Source organism: Chaetodon trifascialis, chromosome 11 (genome assembly GCF_039877785.1).
Source record: "Chaetodon trifascialis isolate fChaTrf1 chromosome 11, fChaTrf1.hap1, whole genome shotgun sequence".
Classification (NCBI taxonomy): Eukaryota; Metazoa; Chordata; class Actinopteri; order Chaetodontiformes; family Chaetodontidae; genus Chaetodon; species Chaetodon trifascialis.
The window spans coordinates 16302568-16329385 of record NC_092066.1 but is presented as its reverse complement, the minus strand read 5'-3'; the positions used below and the strand labels follow the sequence as shown (position 1 = coordinate 16329385).

The 26818-nt window shown below is 43.9% G+C and overlaps 1 protein-coding gene across 5 annotated transcripts in view; it reads left to right on the top strand.

Annotated features, from left to right (window-relative positions):
* Positions 1 to 26818, top strand: part of LOC139339443 (SPRY domain-containing SOCS box protein 4-like) — a 70892-nt gene that overhangs the window by 4287 nt on the left and 39787 nt on the right. The window contains exon 1 of one of the 5 annotated variants that reach the window (XM_070975065.1): positions 10477 to 10629. The exons of 1 other annotated variant lie outside the window; for it this stretch is intronic. The gene's annotated coding sequence lies outside the window, so the exon portion shown is untranslated. Of the gene's footprint in view, positions 1 to 10476; positions 10630 to 20080; positions 20313 to 26818 lie in introns of those variants that run through there. 3 more of the 5 variants (XM_070975064.1, XM_070975067.1, XM_070975066.1) reach the window with 3 other exon arrangements.

Sequence of the window (26818 nt, the reverse complement as noted above, 5' to 3'; positions counted from 1 at the left end):
TACAGAAATACACAGACGTCACTCAAGGAAAACAGCACTCTCATGCACTTCTACGCTGTAAAGTCAATGACATCAACTGCTGCAGGGAGAAACAAACAGGAAGACGACGTGTTCCTCCTGCCCTTGACAGGTGCTTAGTGTCTAAATGCAGCGTACAACCTGTGTGTGCGCGCACCTGTGTGTTAATGTGCGTGTGTGTGTGTCAGCAGTGTTTTGTGCCCGCTGATGCTCTGGTGACTCACAGAGGCCATTACAATGACAGGATAACTCAAGCAATAGTGCACTTTGCAGTAATATGGGCAGATTTCCTCCTGGTGCCTGCCAGTACAGTGAGTGGCAGAGATAAATTCAGAATGTCACATTTTCGCTTGAAGTCAGTGGCGGTGTGCAGCTTTACTGGTCAATCTCCATGTGTTATAGCTGGCTCATCAGTTTTTCAGGGCAAGGTTTGAAGCTGCCTGTCATCTTGTTGTCATCCAGCGTGACAGACGTGAATTTGTTAAGGAGGGATTGCAGCAGTGAGTCATTAACCAAAGTCCTCCTCATAGGGAAAACTGCCTGAGGAGCATGGCAGTGAAGTTGGTGCCCTTGGGGAGACAACAGTGAACACGAAATCATTAGTGTTGTGACAAACAGACCTCATTTGCAGCTTATGTCCGCTCCTCTTAAACCCCGTCATCTTAGCTCATTTCACCTCGTCATGTCCTGTCCTGTCACGTATCGTTTGGCTTCCCGTCGTTCCCAATCATCTCGTCTGACATCTTGTCTGATCTGATTGGAAGTTTGCTCCATCTTTGGGTTTCTGAGTAAAGAGGGTTGCATGGGGGGAGTAGCGGTGTGCTCATTTACATATAAATGACAGGAGCGTCTGAGGTGCTGGGCTTTTGCTCATTTGTCATTTTGTGGTGATTCAGTGTCCATCCGTGTGTGTGTGTGTGTGTGTGTGTGTGTGTGTGTGCGTCTCCTCAATATTGAAATGTTTCTTTTTCCTCTGTGTGTCAGTGCAGCGTCATTATGTGATGCTGTGCATCAGCTGCCACATGCTGCAGTCTCTCTGTGAATTCATGGCTTCCATGAGACAACAATATCATCTGATGGCTTTTCCAGTTAGATAAAATCACTGGACTCATCCTGGGATGTAAAGCATTGCTTTGGCTGGAGCGAAAAAATTCTGATAATTGTGAGGACAATGCAGTGGAATGAAACTAACATGGTGTCTTAGCTGCTCTTCTACCTCTTGGTGAACAACAAATGCGTTGAATAATTTTTCATTTTTTACGCAGAGGAAAAACAACAGAATTTCCTGCCAGAGACTCTCTTTAAAAGCCTTGAAGTCTTCTCAAGTATCATCTCTGAGTGTTTTTGTAACAGGAATCCTGGCTGGCTTCTCCAACTATTTACTTACAAATCCCAAAATAGACCAGACAGCACTCTGAGGCCTGGTTACCACAAATCATATTCGCACTAATATTAGATGTGATATTAGATTTGTCCTCAGGCTTTAAAGGGAATGGAATGAACGCAGTGCTGCAACGCTTGTGGGAAGCCCAGCCAATGACTTCTTTTTTTTTCTTTATAATGTAACTTAGCCTTTGGGCTGGGAAGTATGACCAAAATGTTTACAGCACAGTAACGTTAAATATTAATTACATACCCTCAGACACATTTCTGCATGTTTTGAAATGCTCTTATGTGCCTTTGCTCAGTCTTTCTGCTGTATTAAACTAAACAAATAAGCTTACCTTAACTTCACAAAAATGTCAAACTATTCCTTTACGGCCTCAATGTCGTCGTCAGATACAGCGTTTGAGACACCCTCTCTGACAGGGTAATTGGGGCGGCTCTGTGCTGCTATTTTTGAAGCTTTCCGAAACCAACAATTGCTCCCACTTTCCAGAGTGTTTGTCCAGGTGTGTGCAGCTGTGAATGTAGACAGGGTTTAAGCTTTTCTTGCGCGTTCTCTTCTTTCTTCTTTACAAGACCGTTCCATCACTCTTGGGAGTGTACAGTGGAGGCAGCATCATGAGTGCCTTTTAGCAGAGGCCGTCTGAATGTGTGCACCCTCGCCCTCATTTGCATGGCTCATTTTCTCTCACTCCACTCTGTGACGGGGCTTTTCCGCCCTGCCTTTCACTGTGGCTATTCAGACACAGCTGCCTCTAGGCCCTTTTGCATGACACGTCATCCAGACTAGTTTGTTTGAAGCATACAGTGACCTGTAGCATTCGCTCTCATCGTGACCGTCTTGTTGTTTTGTTATGAAGGTAGATGTGGAATGAAAGCAAGACGAGTTTGTAGCGTGTGACTGGAAACGATGGGGTGTTGTAGTTTCTCAGCAGATCACTCACTAAATCATCTGGGGAAAAGCTTTTACGAAACATTCCTGCATGAGCCAAATTAGATCTGTCACTTGTCGGTCAACTCCTGATGTCAGCCCCGGAACATTTTTGGTTTCTCGCCCAGCTCTGCTTGGCATATACTCCAAGACAAATGGGAATAAACTGACTGAGACTGTTTTTGAAGTCTTCACAAAAAACAAGCGATGCCATAACTATTGATTTTGACTCCTTGGACTGTTGAGTCCAAGCAATTTCTGTCCACAGCTGTCAGGGAGAATTACCACTGTGGCACTGCAGCTCCATATATCCACCCACCTATTATCACATCATTGCATAGCATCATTTATGCTCTTCATGTCAAATTAAGCAACTCCTACAGCAAATACAAAAAAAGTTTTGTTTGTGAAACAATGAAATTCCTTGTCATCAGGTCATATGACGCTAGAAATAGTCTCTAGCTGCTCAGGCTTGGATGGCAGGAGTGCAGGACACTGTTGATGTTTTCTCTTAATACTGTGGGGCAGCCTGGTTTTAACAAGTGTGAGGGCATTTCCTGCTCTGCCTCCCACACTCTCTCCCTGTTTCTCTTTGTCTCTCTCTGTCTATTTTCTGGCCATAATTACAGAGCTCATGAAAGCGTTTAGAATCTCATGAATATTTAGGTCTTGGAGGGAAAGTGTCAGGGGAGACCCATGTGTGGCTGGTCTGTCCTAATTATGGAGATAGGCCTCCGCACAGTCTCTCACACACACTTAAAATGAGAGAAGAAGGCCAGAAAATGATCAAAAGCCACCAATTTGGGAAAAAGTTAATATAGGCTTAAACAAAGGTATAAACACACACATGCACGCACACACACACATACACATCAGGGAGATAATAATAGCACAGCTGGTTGTGGCTTGCAGCTGGTTCTTCCTGCTCACTATTGTTTCATAGTGAGCTAATAAAAGACATGAGCCTGGCAGATTAGTGAATAGGACTGTGTGTGTGTGTGTGTGTGTGTGTGTGTGTGTGTGTGTGTGTGTGTGTGTGTGTGTGTGTCTAGCACTCTGGGGGCTGTGATGTTTTTTTTCATGTCATGCTCAGTCATGGCAGGGATGTGCAGAAGTGTGACTCATTGACTCTATGATGGACACCATTGAGTCAAGGGAAGACAGGAGGGGGGAGTCATGGTTTTTGTCTGGAGAAAGCTGGAGAGGAAGGAAAGGGGGTGCATGAACAGAAGCACGCAGAAACACAAAATGAAAGAATTAATTGGAGCCAAAAGAAGGATGGAAGCAGAAGGAGAGAGAAAGGAGGATGTTAAGAAGTCAGGGGGAGGAATAAAAGGTGGATGAGACAGATATGGTGGAAGTAAAAGAGAAGGAGTGAGTGTAGGAGACAGTGGGGGGAGAGAGGAAAGGGGAAGTCAAGAGGGGTGTGTGTGAGGGAAAAAAGTTGGGTGAAAAGCAGGTGAGACAAGAGAGACAGGGAGATGAGAGGTTTGCATTCTGAAGGAGGCTTGTATTGTAATGAGTCATGTCAGACTGGGATGAGGTGAGGTGAACGGTGAGAAGAGAGGGAAGAGGTGTAAGGAAATGTGGGAAAAAGATGAGAGACCTAAACTGCATATGAAGAGGAGAGGAGAGGAGGGAGTACAGCGGAGTGTGTCACTGCAGATGGTGATGTCTCTGTAAAGGTGAGAAGCGAAGGTGGTGAATTTAAACACACAACCACACAACACAACAACACACAAACGCATGTTTAGTCTCAGAATAGAAAGTAGCGTGATAATATAAATGATTCACTGGTACGGTTAGTTATGTGTGCGTACTGTGTTTTATAAATTCATAATGCTCACGTACTGCTGCTGAACTGAGATCAAGAGTTGAAAATGATCCCTGAGGCTACTATTCACATTAGCATCTATTACTGTGAGATCAGAGAAATTTAGCGGCTAGCCTCAGATACTGTTTCACATTCATGCACAGACGAGTGACGAACTGAAGGGAAGAGCAGCACAGAGCGTCATCAAACCATTCAGTGAACCCATCATGACAAAGTTCAATCTAACCTAAATTTAATCTAAAGCCAAATTTATTGTATAAAGCATTACATTATCAATAAACAGTATTTTTAAGCCGAAACTGACCAACTTGTCCTGTCATGAACGTTTGTAAGTCATGAACATGGTAGTCTATGTAACTCTGTCATCCATCCCTTTTGAGAGAAACAAGGCATAACAAAGACCGTATGGAATTGCATTATTATAAAATTAGGGATGCAGTGTTGTTGGCACTCGACCCGTACGAGGGACAGGTCGGGATATCTGCTGCTCCTGTTACCACCAGTCTTTTTTCAAATCTGTCTCCGGTGAGTCGCCCAACTTTATGGAAGTGAAATTTTTCAATTTGAGGATAATAATAGAGTTGTTTGATCACAGAATCCAGCAGAATTCAAGATGTTCTGGAGAATAATTGGCTAAAGAAGTATTGACTTGTTCCAGAAAGTGAATTCATGCATGTAAAAGCCTAATGGAGCTCATTGCTATCATGTTCTGGGGCCAGTGTGACTGAAAATGAAGCGTGAAAAAGGTTGTTTTTATGAAACGTCCTCTTGCTTTGACGAGTCTTTGCCAACTATCTCGACTCTGTTAAATATCTGCGGTAGACCGGGAAGTTCTGTCGTCCAGCCGTTTGAGCGCTGTGGTCCCGACAGGAGATCAGGCTCGTCTCACCGCCACCATGTGTGAGCTTTCATCAGACCACTTCACAGCACTCTGAACGGAAACCAGACCACCACCACATGCTGTGCAGGCACGCTGCCGCCGCACAGACAGTGACACACACACACGGCTATGATTATGAACACTAGCGCACACAAACACACGTGTCAGCACCACTTATAACAGACCACAGTTTGATGAGGTGTGTCATCAGTCTGAGTGGAGCCCACTCTGCGTGTGTGTGTGTGTGTGTGACACAGAGAGAGAATTGGTTAGAAGTTAGTAATCACTCAATCACAGGATAGCAATCACTGTTCATCAACCAACTCCACACTGTCGCTGCACTGGACGGGCTTATAATGTCATTCAGCAGCTGCGTGGTGATGAATATTTATGTGTGTGAGTGTATGTTGTGCTGCCAGTGGAAGGCGGGAAGGGGTGGAGGAAATAATGTATTTATTCACACGTTATACTTCATCTTTATTTACGTATGCTGTGTATTAGCTAAGAATTGAAATGGATAAACAATTCAAGGTGGCCTGCAGCCCGTGTCCTCAGCGTTGTGTCTCACTGAGGCTTCTGACTTTGTTTCGTTATTCCAAACATGACGGACAACTTTTGACACTATTTTCCATTTTTTATAAACCTGAGTTGATGGATATTTGTGAACCTGGAGAGGGAAAAGTAGTAGTTATAATGAAAATGTCAACCACATGCAGAATGATTTCAGCTGGCAGTAGAGTTGAAAGGAAATGGAAATTGGCATGTTCTCACAGGCAGTGAATATAGTGAGAAAACAAGCTTTGAGTGTCTCAGTGTACTCCGGTCACAGCTTCATGTGAGTCATGTGGACAGAGTGCGATTAGGTTCCCTTTTTACCTGCACTTCGTATTTTTTCCTTCTTCGCTAGATGGACCAATTGAGATGAAGATTCATCAGTTTTAATGAGACTTCTGAGGAAATCCTCTTAACTGAGCCCCCTGAATGCACAAAAATCTACTAAGACGGTTGTTGTTTTATACATGTCAGCTTTATTTTCTTACACAGTGCCAAGAGTACATTTAGAGGCCACACTAAACTTCACGCAGATCATGTTTCCTGTACTTCTAAATCTGGGAGGGTCATTATGAGATGTATTGGCCACTGACTCATTAAGCTCATTATGCAATAACTTTTTTTGTTTTCTGAATCGGGGCATGTAGAACCCGACTGATACTGGATTTATGAGGCTGATACTGTTGTTACTCTTGTTTTCTTAATTACCTCAAACCTCAATTATCTTTGACATTTCTTCACTACACCTTCTTGTTACGTATTGGCTGACATTTCCACCTGTTCAGATATTTATGTGACAGTCTGACATTGGGAAATGAATCGGCCCGGCCGTTTATCCTTTGGGCTGTAGTCCAGAGTGTGGAAGAAGCGCTGCTAATCAAGTTTACCACGTGCAGGAACCTGCAGCTATAATGTGTTTAAGCCTGAATTGTGGCCAGTATGTAGAATATAGGACACTCCATAATATTGTGTTTGAAGTACCTTTATCATGCAATAACAATTATTTTCTGACTTTTTAAACAGCATAGATCGATGAAATTTTCCATGAACACGGTCACTCATTTTGGTTGATTTAACCGACACAGGTTTCCCTCCTCATCCTCATCCATTATTTCCAGCATCATCTCATCTTCAGTCACCTCCTGACATGGAGGAAAGACCTCCAGTGGGGCATCTGACCCAGCTACGAGTTTGACCGCCTTTGAACACACACCAAACTCAATTTCAAAGCGAGCGTAAAATGAGTGAATGTAGAGAACCCTCAGAACTGAAGCACTATGTCATCCAGTCTGCTCTCTGCGCTTCACTGCTGAAATAACGCCATGTCAAACGCAGTGTGTGTGTGCGTTTGAGAGAGGGCGAAAGTGAGAGCAGGAAAATACACTAGCTCTTGTGGAGGATTACAAGAGATGATGAGCACTCAGTGAAGCAGTTGTGTGCGAATGAGAAGAAGAATGAGTGAGATAATGTTTGCGTGCATGTGAGAGAGAAAGAGGCTAAAAAGCTGTTCCAAGAGACAGAAAGAGCACCAGGTTCACACAATATCGAGAGCATCCCCCACTTATGATTTATTTATTCATTTTTGTTTTTCATTAAGCGAGGATGTGGGTCAGACGCACAAGTGTGTGTGTGTGTGTGTGTGTGTGTGTGTGTATGTAAGAGACAGAGGCAGAAATGAAGAACAGGACAGATGTTTCTGGACAATGGAGGCTGAAATCTGCCGGCTTAGACACATAGATGAGGCTGTTGGCAGATATGTGGGCAGATGCAGGATATGAGACGGACACAGAGACATGAAGACAGACTGCCATTCAGAGAGACAGGCATATGTGGGCCAGCTGTTTGCCATCTTCCTTTCCGCAGCCCTTTGGTCGGAAACCAACAGGTGTTTGTATTCAAATGACAGATGCAGACAATTTGTGGCAGCATGTTGTGTTGCAGCGTGATGAGCAGCATTCTGCTCCAGCCTCCGAGCTGGTTTATCTGCATCTGTAACAGATCTGAGTGATCGCCTTGAATTAGTCAAGGAAACAGGAGGTGGCTGTGAAACTGGAGAGTCTGTACGTCAACTTACAGTGCGTGTGTGTGTGTGCATGTGTGTGTGTGTGTGTGTGTGTGTGTGAGAGAGAGAGAGAGAGAGAGAGAGAGAGAGAGAGAGAGAGAGAGAGAGAGAGAGAGAGAGAGAGAGAGAGAGAGAGAGAGAGAGAGAGAGAGAGAGAGAGAGAGAGAGAGAGAGAGAGAGAGAGAGAGAGAAGCAAACTCATTTTCTGTCGATTTTATTTTATTTTATATAATAATTGTTCATCTCAGCCAGTTTTGGAACAGAAATGCTAAATATTTGCTTGTCTAGCTTGTTAAGATTTGATACTTTCATCTGTTTTATATGATGGTAAGCTGAATGTCTCTGGGGTATTGACTGTGGGTAGGACAAAGAACACAACACCATGAGTACGGGGAACATTTTACAGAGCAGTTAATTGGTTAGATGTGATAATCCCCAGCAGATTGTTTGTTTGTGTAAATAATCGTTTCTTGTAGTCTACTGGGGGCTTCTCGTGTCGTTGGTATTAAAGATCCTTGATTTTTCTTTCTTTCTTTTTTTGATTAAGCCAAAAAGCTAAATCACGTGCACAGACGTTTTCCATTTATTTGTGGTTAAGGAGATCAGTAGCAAGTTGAAATTACAGAGAGAATATAAAACAAAGGTAGTGTATTTGACACACTCGCCTGCTGATTTAATTGTTCGCTGGATCCATGAACGGCCCTGATCTGACAGACAGAAGTATTCTGTGCTCGAGGTGAGGAAATTGACCAATATCCTGGCAGTACCTGCAGAGATTTTTTATTTTTTTCGTACGAAAAGCTCGCTGCTGTCACATAATCGAAAATTCCTGGTGTAATATATCTCTTTTATACAGGAGAGTGGCCCTAGGGAAATATTTGCTCCATTCAAGGGGGAAGAGGGAGAGGAGAAATTACAGGGAGATGGAGTGATGAGGAAAGCAGAGGAGATATGGAAACGATGGAGCAGATAAGAAGCCCATTATTCTGCTTCTATATTTGGCTGTCCGTCGTCCTCTCTTACTCTTACGCTCACCGTGGAGACGTCCTCCATGAAGGCCTACATCCTGCTGAAATCTGTCGCCTGCACTCCTGTCTGTCTCTGCGAGTGCGTGTACATGCCTCCTCAGTACTTCTGTAGTTGTCATGGCAACATTAGATGTCTGGCATATGAGAGTATTTTCAGTGGGGTTTGTGTATAATGAGCCGTGGTCTTTTGTTTTCCTCGGGCTGACCTTTCCCCTCACCAGTGCAGATAAGCAGTTTGAATGTACGTCTCCTGAGCTGAATTCAGTTTTAGTCAGTTTGTGACGGCTCTGCTGTCGTTACAGCGAGGCCTGGCTCCACTGTGAAAGGCATCACTTGGCACTCGCAGCGTTTGAATGTTTATTGACGCTCTCATCAGCCACTGCTGGTGTTGACTTTTTCTTTGCCGGCAGGAGAGAGGAGAGTCAGTTACATGCATACAATGATCTGATTAAGGGTCTTTGTTTGGATTCCAAGAAGAGTAAACAACTGCTGCATTTCTACTCACATTTACCCACAATAAGCACGTCTTCAACTCATGATTATTTTCATTATGGAATAACCCACTCAATAGTTTGTTATTACATTTACAAAATATAAGAAAATGAAGAGAAGTGCTCATAATAAGTTCAAAGCCAAAGATGTAAGCAGATTTGTTATTTTTGCCCTTATAACAATCCAAACCCCGAAGATATTTAATTATATAAAACAAGGAAAAGCACATTTGAAAAGTTTGAGCAGGCAAACACATAAATATTCCTTAATAAATTGTTTATTAATTCTTACTAAAGTTATTTGTCCATTGAATAATCGTTTCAGCACCACAGCGGAGTGTAGTCTAATACTGACCACATTAAAGCAAAGGTTTGACATTTCGGGAAATATTCACTTTCGACTGTGGATCTGTGGAACTTATACAGTGAAGTGACGAGGCATGACAGACGTGAGCGGTCAGTACATCACTGCTTTAATCTGCTCGTGTAAACCTTTTATTTGGAAATGTAATGAAAGGCGAACTTCTAAATGATCACGCAGGATTTTCTGCTTTGCTGTACACGTGTTGCTCTCCAGCGCTGCTTCCTCTCAGGTTGTGTTCAGTTGAATCGGCAAAAAGGTGAGAGATTGCTTCAAAAGATGTCTGGTTCTTTGATTTAAAAAAAACCAACAAAAAACGGTGTTTCAAGTGTATGCCCATAGAAATGAAAGGACAGGACTCCCAAGGTGCATTTCTGTGAGAAACATCCGCTCACTGAGCTTAGATTTCTCTTGTGTTTGCCACTAACAGCAAAATTCAGCCGTTAAACTGAGTTCACTTTCCCAGTCAGAGTCAGCGCTGGATGAATCCAGCCACTGCGGTGTGGTGCTTTGCTGAAATGTTTTTAGTTTGCTGCTACACTGATTCTAGCTGTGACGGGCGTCTTCTCCATAGTAACAGCTGCTGAGGCAATCTATCATACTGATGGAAAAATGTTCTGTCAGAAATAAAGATGAAACAGTGTAAACTGGCGGCTCAGACATAATCTCCTGTGCGCCTTCAGTTCACGGTTACCGTCTTAATATCCGAATATTGGTTTGATTATAAACGTAGAGCACATTAAAGCACAGCTCAGTGAATGAGTCGTATTGAGGGAGTGCGCTGAAGAGGTCAAGATAGAGATAGACAGACGGACAGAGAGTGACACCTGCAGCGAGCCGCTAATCCCAAAGTAAAGTAGATTACTGTCGCAGCCTGGTGCTCCCTCCCAGCCTGTCAGCAGGAAATGGAGCTGCCATAAGATGCTAAGTTGCTGTGGGCCGAGAAACTGCTGGCTGTGCTGCTGTGGTGACCAGAATGCTGCTCAGTATCGCTCAGCTCTGCCCTGAACTCCTCGACTCTTCTTTGACCCGTCTGTCGTCTCCGTGTCACTTCACCTGCTCTGCTGAGTCCTGCTGTCGTACAAGGTCCGTCTGTGTGGCTGCTGTCACTCTGGTCTGTACTGTGCGTGTGTGCGTGCGTGCGTGCGTGCGTGCGTGCGTGCGTGTGTGTGTGTGTGCTTCCACACAAGTGTAGTTGCAATAAGCCCATCGATTTATTGAACAAGTGTTTATGTGACATAACAGTGAGTACTTTTCCAAACACACACCTCATCATTTCTGACTAAAACTGTTGAGTCTTTTTAAATCTAAATTTCCCTGAATGTCTTTTTGTCATGCCCATATTGATTAACTCTCATTCTGACAAACTAGTTTTCTTTTCTATGTCTCTACATTTCCCTTCCCTCCATTTCTTTGTTCTTTGCATTTACAATATATGTTTACACACAATTTACATACATGCAGTGGACATGATGTGCATAAAGTACAATAGTACAGCTTTTATATGTAAATGTTCATTACAAAAGTACGATGTAGCACACAGGTTTGGTGCAAAATGGCCTTACATGTCATGAAAAGATTATAATATAGTAAACTAGAAGAGAAAATTGATAACCTCAGATTAAAAGTGGATTAAAAATATGTGGTCATACTTAACGGTTTCATATCAAATGCAAGTTTTCTGAATCTTAAAGGGACCTTGTGGAGGTTTTGACCACTAGCAGCACTATGGAGCGATGTTTTGGTGAGTGAATGCGCATGCCACTGATTGGCAGTTGGTGGCGATGGTGTGCCGTGAAAGGAATGGAAGAAAACTGCGAATCAGTTTTGTAAAAGTTCGCCTTAAGGATACAGACAAAATGTGCTTTGGTGGTGAACATAAACAGAAACTTTCCTGATGAGAAAACCCTGCAGGTCGCCGCTAATCCTCCTAACAGTGTGAATGGTTACATATAAATGAGACAGTCTAAGTTTTTGATTTTCTGTGCCGTAATTTGCTAATCCCGTCTAGTTTTAAATTTCCAACCTCCAGCAGCTTTCACAGTTTGCCACTTGTTTGTTAAATGTCTGAATTTATTTTTTTTGGTCGTGATCTTGACTGGACCATCCGATTGCTCTAGTTACTCGAGCACCATGTGACCATGAAGCATAATTGCCAGCCTTCAGCTGTTCAGTTTCACAGGATGAGAGATGCTGCAGGTGCGCGTATAGATGCATGCAATTATAGCTTTCATTATGACATGTTTTGCTGAGTTACACATAAACTTGTAGAAATATTGACTCGGCGACAGAGACGCATGAAAACGACACTAACATCAAACCTGGAGGGGGGAAAAGTCCTCTCTGTGGGCACTGGCTTCATCGTCCCACAGAGTGACAACACAACAGTGCATGTCACCCCATGTGACAAAGCTAATATCACGTTTTGTAAATGGGTCTCTTTGCACAGCATGACATGCAGTAAATGGAAAATCTGAAACACAGGGTTGAAGGGAACTTTAAATGCTGCTCCAGCAGACTGATTTTATGACCTGCTGCGACAGTTTCTGAAAGCACAACACCACAGAGATGAAAGGAAAAGCAGTAAGGAAGCTAAACGTGTGTTGTGTAATTATGTCTACATATATATGACTCATAAGTATCTGTGTGTCTGGTTTATTGATAACAGGCAACTGTAGTCTACGTATTTGACTGACCTTTCACCTTTGGCCCTCGTCTGAACAGACACATGGAGGGTGAAGACATGTCCATGTAGACTGAACGCTGGGTAAGGTGCACTATGAGAAGAGTTTCTTCAGAACGTCAGTCCTAAACATCATTTCAAGAAAGTTCAAAGTACATTTGCTGGTCACTTCTGAACTTATCAGCAATTATGACAATAGCCATCAGGTTAATCCATCCTTTGCTTTTGCTTATCAGCCCAGCTGCTTGTTCTTGTGTGCGAAGAGATATAATGTATCTGCATCTCCACCGATTACCTCCGTCTCTGTCTCAGTTTTTCTATCTGATTGTCTGCCTGCCTGACTCTGACCTGGTTTCTTTGAAGTCATGACTCAGATTTCGAAACAATGGTTGATTCAGTAGAAAAATAGCTTGTGCAGATAGCGCACAGGGGTGTCACAATAGCCCTGTCCATGAGCCATGTGGGCTCCAATCACACACCCAAGGCATGACAAGCAGATGTGTCTGCACTCAGATGGTGTGAGGAGACCATGCTGGTCAGGTGTCACTGTAGCCACATTTACATGTGGTATTAAAATCACATCTGTATCCGGATACATTATCCAGATGAACAAGCCAAACATGCCTTTGCGTGGACACCTGGTATTTTTAATGTTTTCTCATTATCCTCAGATCAGATCTCTGTCCTCAGACTCCTCAATCATCCCCAGACTCCCTTAAAAAATCAAGGAGTTTTATGAGTTGTTGAGTTTGGGAAAACTTCATAAACTTTGTGAAACGCTGTCTACCACAAATGCCAAATTATTTGTCCACTCATGTAATAAATGGACTACATGAAGTTACTCTTTTCTTTGTATTAAAAATATTGCGTCAGTTTTTCCGGGTGTGTTGCAGATGTATGATTTGCCTTGGTAACAGCAGATCAGATGCATGACTGACGCACGGTCATTTTTTAGTGTGTATCATTCATTTCCCATCCATGTATGAGTGCTTTCATTATTCATGCAGCTCTGTTGAATAATGCATCTCTCGGTGCTTTCGTGGCACAGAATAGGTCATATAATCAGTAATTAGAGGCGTGTCTCTTTCAGCCTTCCCGCTTACTGTCTTAATTTGACCAACAATCTGTATGAACTAAGAACAAATATTTGTATGTTGTGAACAGATGCCAGCCCATTCTACAGATTGTGTTTACACCTACACCTCCGCACAAAGCATGAGCCAGACTACCTCCAGGTAGATCTGATCCCATCACGCATATTAATGCTTTTACACCTGCATTAACATACATCCAGATGCAGATCGCATTTTAATGCAGGGTGTAAATGGAGTGGTTTGTTCAGATCCCATTTCCTGTAGCATGAAGTGAAAGATGATCTGATTTAGCACAGTGTGATGCGTTCATACACGTGTATTACATTGACGGTAAAAGGTCTTGAATGCCATAAGAACAAAAACAAGGAGAACGTCTTTAAAACAGCATATAAGCAGAGACGTCACCATGCTTGAGGCAATTTGAAACAGTGGACACAATGTTTTTCCTGTCCCTGTGGGAAGCTGCAGTATATTGCAGTATATGGCAGTAATGTTCTTGTTGTTGCAGCCTGAGCACAAGCTGAATTCACAATGCTGCTCTACGGTGACACTTATGACTTCTGGCCTTGCAGGTTGGCCAGTAAGACAGATTTACCAATATTACTTTACGACTACTGAGTCCTTACGTCTGCAGCTGTTCATCACATACAGAATGTGATCCATTTATCTTGTGAAACAGCAAAAACTTCCTGATTAGCTGCGGCGTCTTTACGCCGGTGTTTTACCACAGTGTAAACCTCAAACCTAAATGCCAGTGTCAGCGCTGATGTGTGCTGTACTCCAATCAGCGCTTCAGAGTGACAATTTTAAATCTGTTGAGATTCTCTGCAAATGTTGGCCAGGCCCCTTTAATTGAAGGATTTGGCCTTTATAAGACATTTAATTGACAAATGGTACAGCGATGTAATTAGAGTCTGCAATCAGAGGTCAAATTTGTGTGCTTTTCTCGCTCTCTGTGGGTGGGAGACAGCCATCTATCACAAGCCGATGTGTATGTGTGTGTGTGTGCTAATGATTTAGGGCCTCTGTGGGACACTGAGAGGAGGACTTGGCACGTGGCAACGAGAGGTCAGCAGTGACAGACGCAGACCAGCAGATGTTGGAGAGGAGGGAGGAGGGGGGACAATGAAGGGGGGCTCAGACGGGAGCAGAAGAGAGGGGAGACACGGGGAAGAGGATTGGCAGTGGGAAGAATTGTGGGAGGAGAGGAGTGGCAAGGGTGGTGCTGGATTGATGGATGGATGAGCAGAGATGGAGGGAGGAGAGGAAGAGGGGAGGAGGGTGAGAGAGAGTACATCAGACAGTTATAAAAGGAAAAGAGGGAAGGAGAGGCGTGGATTCAAGCTGAAACATCGGTTGTTTTTGAAAACACTCTTAAGTAGAAAATGCTCATCTAGTGTAAACAGGAATCGCTGACATATGACTGTCATGTGATCTCAGGCCGCTTATTGTCATGTGACATATTTTTGAGAACTCTGACTTGCTGACACACTCTGTTCTTCAGACTCTGAAATAACAAACACCCCTGCAAAGACAGTTACAGTTTGGGGGGACATTGGTAGAACTGCTGGCTTAAGTGGGTTATAAAAGCTGAAAAAGAGTGGGAGCTTTAATCAAACAGTCTGACAAAGCTGGGCAGATGGGAAAGGCTGCACATTTAAACAAGGTTTTCAGATGTGTCTGCATTAGTGAAGACGTGGCCTGTCTAAAGCCGTATGTTGTGCAGAGAGCGAGGAGCATACATGATACCCAGTGACAGTGTAATTCAAGCACCTGAAAGAGAGAAAACCGTACGTGTGCTTTACAAATTGAGACTGTGACTCACTTCGAGAGCTTTCCTATAATCAAACAAGACACGGAAAGGTTTTGTTTTAATGGAGAGAGAGGGAGAGAGAAATGAAAGCAGCAGATCGCTGTCTGTCCCTCCTGCTGTCTCCTTTTACCATCATTGATTGTGCAGCCAGGCTGAATTAATGCCTACCTGCTGTACTCAGATGGCCAGCATCTGTATCAATTTGTGTGTGTGTGTAAGAGGGAGAGTGGAGTGCCTGTGTGTTTCACTGAGCCTTTCATTTGTGTCTTCACAGTACGACAGCTGAAGGTTGGTGTTGTGGTTTCTTGTGAATGTCTTCACAGGCCGAGAAAAATGAGGACAACCTTGTGGTATGAGGACATTTTTTACCAGGCACTGCTCCTTTAAGGGGCTCTTGAGCTGCGTGTAAAGGTGATAGTTACTGTTGATTTTGAATTGCCGTTTTGTTGTTGCACAGTAAACATATATAATATTGCACAAGATAAGTTGCGCAGATGCAAAGGAAATGAAATTATCCATTATCCATTTTAATGTTAAAATGGGCTTTGAAAGAACTTGAAAGAAAACTGAAAACAACAAAACATCTCCATGTCCCCATGTACTGATACCAAAGAGTAGTTTTTACAAATACTCAGCTGATAAAGCAAACAGCAGACCCAAAAAATGGGTCTGCTAAATAGTAAAGTGGCCAAGCTGCTACCAGAGGAACAGCAGAGTTGCCTTGAAAGATAAATCTCTAACTCACTGCTGAAAAGGGATGGTGAAAAGACACATGCAGATCACACACAGTCTACACCAGGTGGCTTTTTTGTTAGATTGGAAACTTTCCTGGAAACCTTCCCTGGGTCCAGAAAACAGCAATGCAACAACCATTTGAAGGTGAAGGGGGGACGGGGGGAAACAGTGGAAGAGGAAGCAAAATCTCCCTGCCAACAACTCACTTATTAAAATGTGAAGTCTTATTTGTGTAATCCTTATAAAATCCCGAGTGTAAAAAGGATGTGGTTGTATGATATGTATGTATGTTATGTTAGGGACTATTTCTTGGCCGTGTACAAGTCTCTGTTGTGCCTGGCAAACTCATGGTGAAGCCAAGACCCGAAGAAGTCACAATGCCAAGAAACAGTCCAGCTCACGATCCCCGTAAAAACACAAATGGGTGTCGATCTTCTCATTGAACTCTCACCAATAACCACGTTTTCCAAATTATCAAACTATTCCTTTGATTTTGAAGTAAAAGCAGGTTCAGGTCAGGATAGATAATTAGAGTCCTCACAAGTACAGGAATATAAATGTTTGAGCGTATTTGGGTCAACATGTGAAAACAACAGCTGATCGTTTGAGCACAAAATGAGCCAATGTGTCCTTCATCATCCCTCTTTCACTGTTACCTCGTCCAAACCGCTCCTGTCTCTCAGCCATCTGCACACTGAATTCTACCATCTACTGTCTCTTTTTTTTTAAGCTCTCCTCCTCTTTCTCTCCCTCTAACTGTCCTCACCCTTCACCCTGAGGCTGCATGTTTCAGACCCCTTGTTCCTCCCACTTCCTTTCTTCTGTACTCCTGATCTCCCCTGCCATCCATCCGTCTGTCCATCTATCAGTCCCTCCCTCTCTGACAGGCCTTCTCCCCTGGGCCGCGTGGACAGTTGGATGGCTTTGTGTTCGACACGTGTGTTGGCAGGAGGCACTGCACGCACACACATACACACCCACAAATGCGCATGCACACACACTTCCAGTTTTTATTGTCAGCAAGCTGCTCAGCTGTGAGGCCCCTGGCCCTAATTCTGTGTGTTTGTGGGGTGAGGACAGGCCCCCATTGTCCTGCAGATTAACTCACACACACACAAACACACATGCGCGCACTCTCTCCTCAGACCCCATGGGGTCCCTTAAGTGTGAATGTGCCTTGAGGCAGAAAATCAGGGGACAATTTACAGCAGGGTCCACCGGAGAGGATGGGGGAGGTACCGCAGGTTCAGTCCTCCGTTTGAAGCTTTAGTGTCAAAGTGTGTCTTTGGTTTCTTATTCAGAATGATCAAAGTGAGTCTGAATCCCTTTATGAGGCTGTACAATAACCTCAAAATGTACATGAATTTGATTTGGTGTATTCATGCGAGGACACTGACAGATGCATAAAAACATAAAAAAAATGGTAAACTAGACATCAGGTGAACATGCCCCCTTAAATATATTTTACATACTGTATGTTACTGCCGTGATGCTGGACAACACAATCAAATTTGGTGATCACTGATTTGAAGCAAAGCCTCCCAAAACTAAAACCCGGAAAAGCCTCTAATCCAGCAGAATTAGGGGGCTGAGTTTGTGGGTTTGCATTTTACATGCAAATTAAACTGTAAAGTAGCTGCAGTAAATTAATGAGCTGAGCCTTCATATACTCTGAACGCCGCCGGTCTATGTGCACAGTCTTTAAAGCTCATCCTTTACTATCAGTGCGGCATCGCCAGGTCATGTCCCCCAGCGATTTTCCAAATATGGACTTCCACAAGCCTCTTCTAGGACTTAACTTAATTGATCATTCTGAGAATTTGAATTTGATGAGTTACAGCAGCAAACAGGATTACAAAATAGAAGTGGCAGGATTACAGTAATTAAGATGGTGTGTACATAAACAACCAAAACTTAATTCTGTGCGTACAACTGATGAGAATACATACAAAAATCCTCATTTGACAGGGAAAACCATCAGAAAAATATTTCCCCAAACCATAAAACCTGAACTTAGCCTCACAGCAACTCGACTTTCATGGAAACAGAGCCTCAGATTCTTTGCTAGATTTCTAACCTCGCTTCAAAGCCTCCTCCTCCCTACCTGTGTGTATTATGTTAAGCCTACAGTGACTGCTTACATTCAGAACCATTGACCTACATCAGCTGGCGTCTAGAATAACAGTCAGTTGGTGTGTGTGTGTGTGTGTGCAAAGGTAATGTGTCTTACCCATACATCTGCTTCAGGTGATCTACAGCCGCCAGTGTGTGTTTGTACAGATCTGCACATTTCCTCTTTTCCAACTCAGTCTGAATGAGGCCAGTTAACTGGCTTAGATGTGTGCACGCAGTGTGTGTGTTTGTGTGCATGTCTTTGTGTTGAATATTTAGCAACTAAAACACAGATCTTTCACACTTCTTACAAGTTTAAGGCGCATATGACTATCTGTTAAATATAAGGTAGCCCCCCCCCCCCCCCCCCCCCCCCCCACAGCCTCCCACCAATTCAGCCACTTTTGCTGTTTTCATGCGGGAATGATTTCGGTCTGCATTGGAAACAGCTAGCCTGCTTCTGTCAAAGGACAAAATCCACCTTCCAGCACTTCTACAGCTCGCCAAATAACAAGATAGATCTAGTTTGTTTAATGCGTACAAAAAACACAAATTCATATTTCTCAAAATATCAAACTGCTTGTGTGTGTGTGTGTGTGTGTGTGTGTGTGTGTGTGTGTGTGTGTGTGTGTGTGTTGGATGGGCATTGGTGTGTCCCTTGATTGCACAAACTCCTAATTAAATGCATCCTTGTTGCTAACTGTGGACTGTGGCACAAAAATCTGACAAAATTGTGAGAAACGTCCACCAATTCTCTCTCAGTGCATGTTCCATTTGAATGCCTCTGCAGACATGTGATGTAATGACATGGTAAGGATATAGTGGAAGTGGTGGTGATGTGGGGAGTTTGGTTCCCTGGTGGTCCCAGCAGCCCTGGGAAAAGGAAGTCCATACAGGAAGTGAGCTGGCTGGGCCTCAGTCCTGCCTGACTGTGAACACTGTAGTCTGCCTCACCACTGTACAAGCACTATATGTCAGTGTGCACATGCCTGTACACGTGTACGCACACCCCCAAGTGCTCATGCACAAGAGTGTTAATGTTTATGCATGTGTAAGTGCATCAACATGTCGGTGCGATTTGTTTTAAACGCCACCTGGAGGTCACGTGCTATTCCAAACTTCCCCAACTTTGTGAATGACTGATGTAGCTGTGGGAAAAGGCTCCACCATCTGGAGGTCAATAAATGGACGTAATCATCACATCACCTCAGAGCCAAGTTATGCTGTAATGTGGGCTGATACACAATGTGATGACAGGAAAGAGAAGGGAGCAACAGAACAGAACAAAGCAGAGCAGCTCCTCCCTCAGACAGTGCTGGATGTCATGTGTTAACTGTCGAAATGGAAGAAAAAGAAACACTTTGTACACAGCAACAATAATCTAATATTGTGGACAGAGCCGTTCTTTTTAATGAGTACTCCTCATAGTTTCTGAATTATGCGGTAAATGTCCGTTATTCAGTGATATTTGTAGTTTGGTTTTTCATCTGTAACCTCACGTATGCTTGTGGTGTACATGACATGACTGGCACTTTTCACCTTGATGCCTGAAACTTGCTCCGCTTGTGTAGTGCATGTGGCACGTGTAGGTGTGTGTAAGTGTGTTGGTGTGTGCCTGTACCATAGGGGGAGGTGGGGGTTGGTTTGGTTGGTTGGCCTGGTGTGAGCTCTTTGTCAGAAGGGGGGAGGGAGGGAGGTGAAGCGGGTGTTTCTCTCAGCTGCTTGCCGGTCTGGTTGCTGTTGGTAACTTTGCTTGATGAGATCAGAGGGGATCGGCTTTCAGCCCTTCATGTCTCTCCCTCACTCCTCTCGGAAAGACTGAAGAGGAACTGAAACTGGAGCGGGGCTCCAAAGTCTGCACGGCGCTGTAGTTGTCAGCAGAGAACGTCGTGACGGCGCTGCCTTGGAGACACTCCTTAGAGTTGGAGCGCAAGTGTGTTGGGGGAAGGCGGTGGTTGAGGTGGGGAGTGTGTGAGGAAGAGGTGATAGCCTCGGGACAGATAAGCTCCAGGGAAGGAAAAGAGGGAGGGAACAGTGGAGGGAGGAGGAGGGAGAGGTGGGCAGCTCTCCGAGGAAAGAGGGAGTCTCTCTTTCTCTGTCAGAGTCAGACTTGCCGGCTGCTGGTCTCTTCTCCCTCCTGTCTGCTCTGGTTCTCTCTCTCTCTCCCTCTGTGTGTGTGTGTGCCGGCGGCTGGCTGGAGGAGTTTAGCAGTGTTTTGGCTGCCTGTCTGGATTTGAACATGGACTGAACAGCTACACGCAGCGAGTCAGCAGAAGAGCCACTGGATATTCACTGTAAGCGACTTGATCTGTTGTCCTGTCTACAAGGTGAAGTGTTTCATCGCTGAAATATGTCTCACTGAGGGGATTGTTGCTATTTCAGGTGTGTGTGTGTGTGTGTGTGCGTGTGTATTTGTGGAAGAAATACTGTAGTGCAGCCGACACAGCTGTATGCGATGACAGTTTTTACAGTGATATGTCCTACAGTGCGCGCCTGAGAGTTGATGGAGCTGTAAGTACGATAAGTGTTTCATTCTGTTTCCATTAAAGAAAATGAGTCCATGCGCTGCTGCTTCTGTTAACCTTTTGACGATATACTCAACATTTTCTTCTCCAGTGGATGCTACTGTGTACTTAGCCTCTCCTCCTCTTCCTCCTCCCTCCCTCCTCCTCCCCCCCTCACTTGCTTATCTTCTGTTGCCTTTAATTCTCTTAATGGTCTCGAGGCCCCAGCTGGCCAGCTGGGATACCCCTGTGTGTGTGTGTGTGTGTGTGTGTGTGTGTGTGTGTGTGTGTGTGTGTGTGTGTGTGTGTGTGTGAGTGTGTCTGCTTTGTTGGGGAGAGATAGAGTTGAGAGTTACCCTCGGATTTCCCCCGCTCACACACAATAATAGGATAGATCCTGCTTTCTATTTTTAAACGCTCTGTTTGTCTATATGTTTCAAGCAGCCCTAATCTGACGCCTTGCTCTGCTCTCCCTGCAGTAGCTTTTCTCACAGTGTTGTGTTTAGGTTATGGATTGTGGTGAGAAGGTGTATTTGTGTGGTCCATCCTGGGATAGAGAGATAGCAGCTCTCCTTTCTGACTTTATCCTTTTGTTTTGTCAGCTGCTGACCTCTGTTTCTCTCTCTCTCTCTCCTTCTCTTCCATTGTTTGTGTTCTCTTTATTTCTGCCAAATCCATACAGCCGTCCTCCACCGCAGCCTCTGCCTGCTTTTTATAGTCAGTCCCTCGATTTAAATAATCGCTGTCTATCTGCACAGTTTTTTTAATGTCCTTCCTTTGTTTCTCTCTTTGGTTTTTGTGTTGTTTGAGAGGAGTGGGGAGGTTTCTCAGTAACACTGTGTTTGTGTGTGTGTGTGTGTGTGTGTGTGTGTGTGTGTGTGTGTGTGTGTGTGTGTGTGTACATGCTTGTGTGGATGTACTTTCCCCTGTCAAATGTCGTGGAACAGCACCCTTTGTTCCACTTTGCCCACTTTGGAGAACACTCCTCTCAAGTTACCAGAGTATCCAAAGCGACATCTTCAGATTGCTTGTTTTGATTGTCCAAACTCAAATATAGTCCATATGCAACAATAACACAATAAAGCAGAAAAGCAGCAAATCAAAAATTAGGTATTTTTGGCCATGCAGCGTGGCTCTAGATATGGCAATGTCTGCCACTTGAAATATCTCAACAACTATTGGATGGAGTGACATGAAATGTTGTACAGACATTCATGGTGCCCATAGTGAGGCCAGTCTTTTCGTCTAATATTTGTTGAAAACCAAACACCTGGAAAAACAAATTCTGTTCCTCTACTGTGTGTTTAGGAAACGTTTGCATGCTAATACACAAAGCTAAGACAGTCAACATGACAGCATCACCTGATAAGCTTCAGCACGTTAGCACTGTCACTGTGAGTATAGAAACATGCTGATGTTTGCTTCCACCTTAAAGCACAGCCTCACAGGGCTGCTAGCATGGCTGCATGATGCTTCGTCTCGTTGTTTAACAAATAAGGTTACGTTTACACGGAAATGATCTGAACAGAAAACGCAAAAGTGGCATTGCGTTCTCACTTTTTAGTCCGTGTTTAGACAGGCGGGTAAATCTGCATGCATACAGTAACGCAAAAGTGTGTGGAATCAGAGAATGTAACAGACAGATCGGAGCACACTTTTGCATTTTTACCCTTTAGACGGGAACGCGACGGTGGAGCGTTTTTAAGATTTCCACTCTGGAGGGGGGTTTCACTTCTTTGCGTTTTTAAGGCCCAAAAACACCGTCACCGTCTAAACAAAAGGAATATCCGATAAAATATTTTGTCATTTTCACCCGCGAGCGTTGTCGTGTAAACGGGGCCTAACTCAATTAATCAATTATTAGAATTGTAGTTGATCAGTTTTCTTCCAGCTGACTCAAAAATAAATATCGTTTCAGCTCTACAAAGAAGTCTTAACTCCTCAATTGCCCTCTCTAAAGTGTGTAAAACCATCCTGTGAAACCAAACAAAATCAGTGGGCCAGATGCTGTTTTAGACGTCATTTTGTCATGACAGCATAAAAAAAAAAAATTCATGGCTTGTGTTCGACTCGTGTGGGTGTGACATGTTTCATCACACTCTTGCGTAAGTGGTTTGGATGTTAAATGAGTGAGGCAGCAGCAGTGCGTCATATTCAGCCACACTTTGATTCAGTTTCATTACTGCTGGGGTTGTGAATCTGCCACCTGAATCTACTTCTACCCCAGAGAGCTTTATGGATGGCACAGCCAAGGCCTTCTGTGTGTGTGTGTGTGTGTGTGTGTGTATATCCATATGTGTGTATGAGAGAGATGAAGAGGTTTTGCGTAGGTGTCCGTAAAGGAGTGCTCAATCACTGTAGCACTGATAGTCCTCCCTTAGGGCACCATGGATTTTAAGTTGTCACAGCAGACATGAGGAAATATAAGAACTTAGCACACTGTGTGTGTGTGTGTGTGTGTGTGTGTGTGTGTGTGTGTGTGTGTGTGTGTGTGTGTGTGTGTGTGTGTGTGTGTGTCTGCTCATCCATCTTCTGTATTTTCAACCTGTCTGTAAACATGGAATTTTATTTTTTTTTAGCACAACTATTTAGTTTCAATTCCTGCATCACCAACGAAGCAAATTCAGTATTTAAGAAAAAGTGAGGGAGTTTTAGGAGGGAATTTCTTCAGTTGAGGAGCGAAGCAGATTAATGTGAGCAGAGGAGGAAGATGTGGGAGAGGGAACATGATTCATTAGGGAGACGATGACTGGAGGTACTTCGTAACACGTTCAGACTGTGATGGAAGAAAAGAAAAGAGAGACTCTGCTTCTCTGACTGGAGTGGGAATACAGAAAAGTGATGCATCAGGGAAATTTCACTACAGGCAACCATCAGCTCGAGTAGAAGAGTAATTTCCTCCACAATACATGCATAGTCTGTGTCATCGGTGTGTGAAGGGTTTGTGCCCGTCAGTGAGCATGTGTGCGAGTATGGATTTGCTTGTGTTCGGTGTTTTGCGGATCCTACGTTTCGTGCGCGCTGAGCTCGCATTGATCACCGTGTGGTAGACGCCGGGGCATTTGGTGGCAGGCCTCAGATAATTTTTATCAGTTGAAAGGGTGTCAGCTCTGCCGCTGTCTCTGAGGATTTGCTGTAAGACAAAGAGGCGGGGACTGAGACAAATGGATAGAGGTGGAAAGCAGAGAAAAATGTATAGAGTAGAAGAAGAAAGTGGAGTAGAGGGGAAAAGGAATGCAAGTGAAAATAGAAGAGGCAGGTGTGTGAGGACACAGGAAAGATTAAAAAGTCAAACCTGCAAAGACAGACAGAGATAAAAGAGTGTGATATCTCCTTCTACAACTGCCTGTTAAGTCTGAGATGTCTATATTAGGGCACCACTTCTTCTCATCAGCTGCAAGATGAATTTTAAATCCCAGTCCGGAGTCTGTATTTTGACATCCTGTTAGGAGCCAGACGGTACAGTTTATGTCTAGCTCTGGCATCTTCAGCTACCCAGGGATTCCCTCAGTAGGAATGAATGTCAGCAATGTAGAGCGGACGGTAGTTTGTTTAATCTAGTGGGTACAGCTGTTGCTATGAAGAGCTATCATATGAATACGTGTGTCTGTTTTCCTGCATGTGTTTGTGTTTTCACATGAGCTCTGCGGTGCCCAAATGTCGCCCCCAGGAGTGGAAAGTGGAAGAAGTGACCACTTTGTGATTCATTTTCATAAGTTGCTGTAATTCAGCGTGACAGTCAGGGTTCAAATGAGGTCGGAGTGCTCTAAAATCAGTCGTGTAATGGTGGTAAAAAGTGATATACAAGGATGAGCAAAACTACAATCTGTCTGTTATAATGAGAGACATGACATTAGTTTGGCCTTTTCTCAAACTTCAGAATATTTCCTTGTTATTAGAGCTCTGCTGCTGTCCACCGTGATTTCAAGCTTGACCAACGAGTCAGCGAGTGAGCAATTATTAAATTGAATTAGACCTAATTCTGCACTTAAGTCAGAAATCACCATGACCAGTATAATTCGAGTTCACAGACCCTTGAAAGGTGAATCACTAAGTGCATTTTGCACCCTGCTGATGTATTTTAATGCAGACTCAGAGCCGCATGACCAGAAAAAGATGGACACCTCAGTGTTTCAGGAGGAAGCTGCTGAATTTCTCTCGATGACCAAGACAGAAACACACACAGGAAATGTTTCAGTTCATTAAATGTTTCAGTGTCTTTCCAAATGAATGTCCCCCCGGTCACTGTGGTTTTGGGGACAGTTCAGAGTTCAGCTTTGTTGCTCAAATGAGACTGAACATTTCTTAAAGGAATAGTCTGACATTTTGGGAAATACACGTATCTGCAACTCTTCAGATGAAAAATCAATGTTCTCCCTGTTCCCAGACTTTATGATAAACTGAGCTGACCGGATGCTGTCTGGAGCCTGATGTCGAACAGACGGATATGAGAGTGTTATCGATCTCTTTGTCTAACACAAAGCAGTAAATAGACGTATTTCCCAAAATGTCAAATTATTCCTTTCAGATATCTTTAAAATATTTATTAACGTTTGACTGGATGTGACTCGCTAAACAAAGCCTGTTGTTTCCAAGCAATAAGTGGTGCCAAACAAAAGCTGTTTCTGCTGCTGTCGCAGTGTGTACAGGTGGCCGGGGTGATAACTTGTGGGCCAGCTGATCTGGGATGAAGGGCACATGCACGCGCACACACACACACACACACACACACACACACACACACACACACACACACACACACACACACAGAGGCCAGACATTGATGCATGAACTCTAGCTATTAATGCTGACCCAATGTGGCCTTGTGGATCACCGGTTGTCCTTGATTGACCCTCTGACACACAAATGAGTAATCACACATGTACTATAAATACTAATGTATTTGGAGCGCCTCGATAGTCGCATGAACACAGCGCACGGTTTCATTGTCACGTAGCCACTTCATTTCTAGCCAGTGACCTTTGTTGCATGAGAGGTTTTCTGTCTGCCTCTTCGCTGTCACTATCAAAAGATGCCAAAAAAGATAATGCTGTATTCAACATTTCTTGGAAACTCGGCTTGTGTTAGTCATAAGCTCATATTTAAACATTGTACTTTGGAGCGTCTGGGAGCTTGACATGATTTCTGTGGACAAACCCACAGACGGGTCAGGCCTGTTCTCAGAGGGCGGTGCACTGTGAGTGAGAGGTTCCTCAGCAGCTTCCTATGTGTGTTCTGAGGTGCACACACACACACACACACACACACACACACACACACACACACACACACACACACACACACACACACACACACACACACACACACACACACACACACACACACACACACACACACATGCTGCGTCCTCCTCAGACAATGTTACACACTTAAAGACACACACACACACCGCCCTCACATACTTTTTAGTAGTGGAGCTTGTTAGTTGTACAACAGGAGAGGCCAGATGAAGCCTGCCCACACACCAGGTGCACACTGCTGTCTGTCTCTGTCTGTCCTCTCCCGTCTTCTTCTTTTCCACTTTTTTGAAGAGCCTTTCAGAGTAATTCCTATTTCAGTGAAGCAAGTTGGCTCCCTTTCGTCTCAGATTATCTAACCATTATGCTGCACTTCTCTCAGTTCAAATTATTTCTTCTTATTCTGCCAAGTTTACCCATTTTCTCTTTTTGCTCCCAGTCATTAATAGGACGAATATAGAAGAACGAGAGACAGGAAGGTCTCCCATTCTTCCACATTCCTGCTAATTTCCTTCCCCCGCAGAACCTGTTTGTGTTATTTGACATTTTGTGTTATTTGATATTTACAAGCAATAACCGATCCATTGTTTAAGCCAAGTTTGAGGAGTTACTGTTTTTATCTTACATACAATAAGCTTAATATCTGTGGATTTTAGACCGTTGGTTGGACAAGTGAAGAAATTTGAAGACATCAAATTGTTGTGCATTTTGCACTTGTGTGGCACCATGTGAGTCTCTGTTCCCTCCATACCTGCGGGACCCAGCTGAAAGTACAGATGAAGGGAAGGAGCATGAACATGGTCATTCCTAAATGAGTTGGCTGCAGAAGAAGAGAGAGATGGAGGGAGATGGAAGGAAAGTAAACAACAGATGGCTGAAACATGTTGCTGCTATTCGCAGCAGCAGACGCTGCGCCAGCCCACCACCAGCCTCTTGAGAGGTTACTATGCAACGGCGACCGTGACGACACGGGGTCAGAGATCAAGTGCCTCCTTGATGACAGCCCATAATGCCAGATTGTCATCCACATGCTGTGCCAGACTGGGCCAGCTGAGACACACACACAGACACACTGA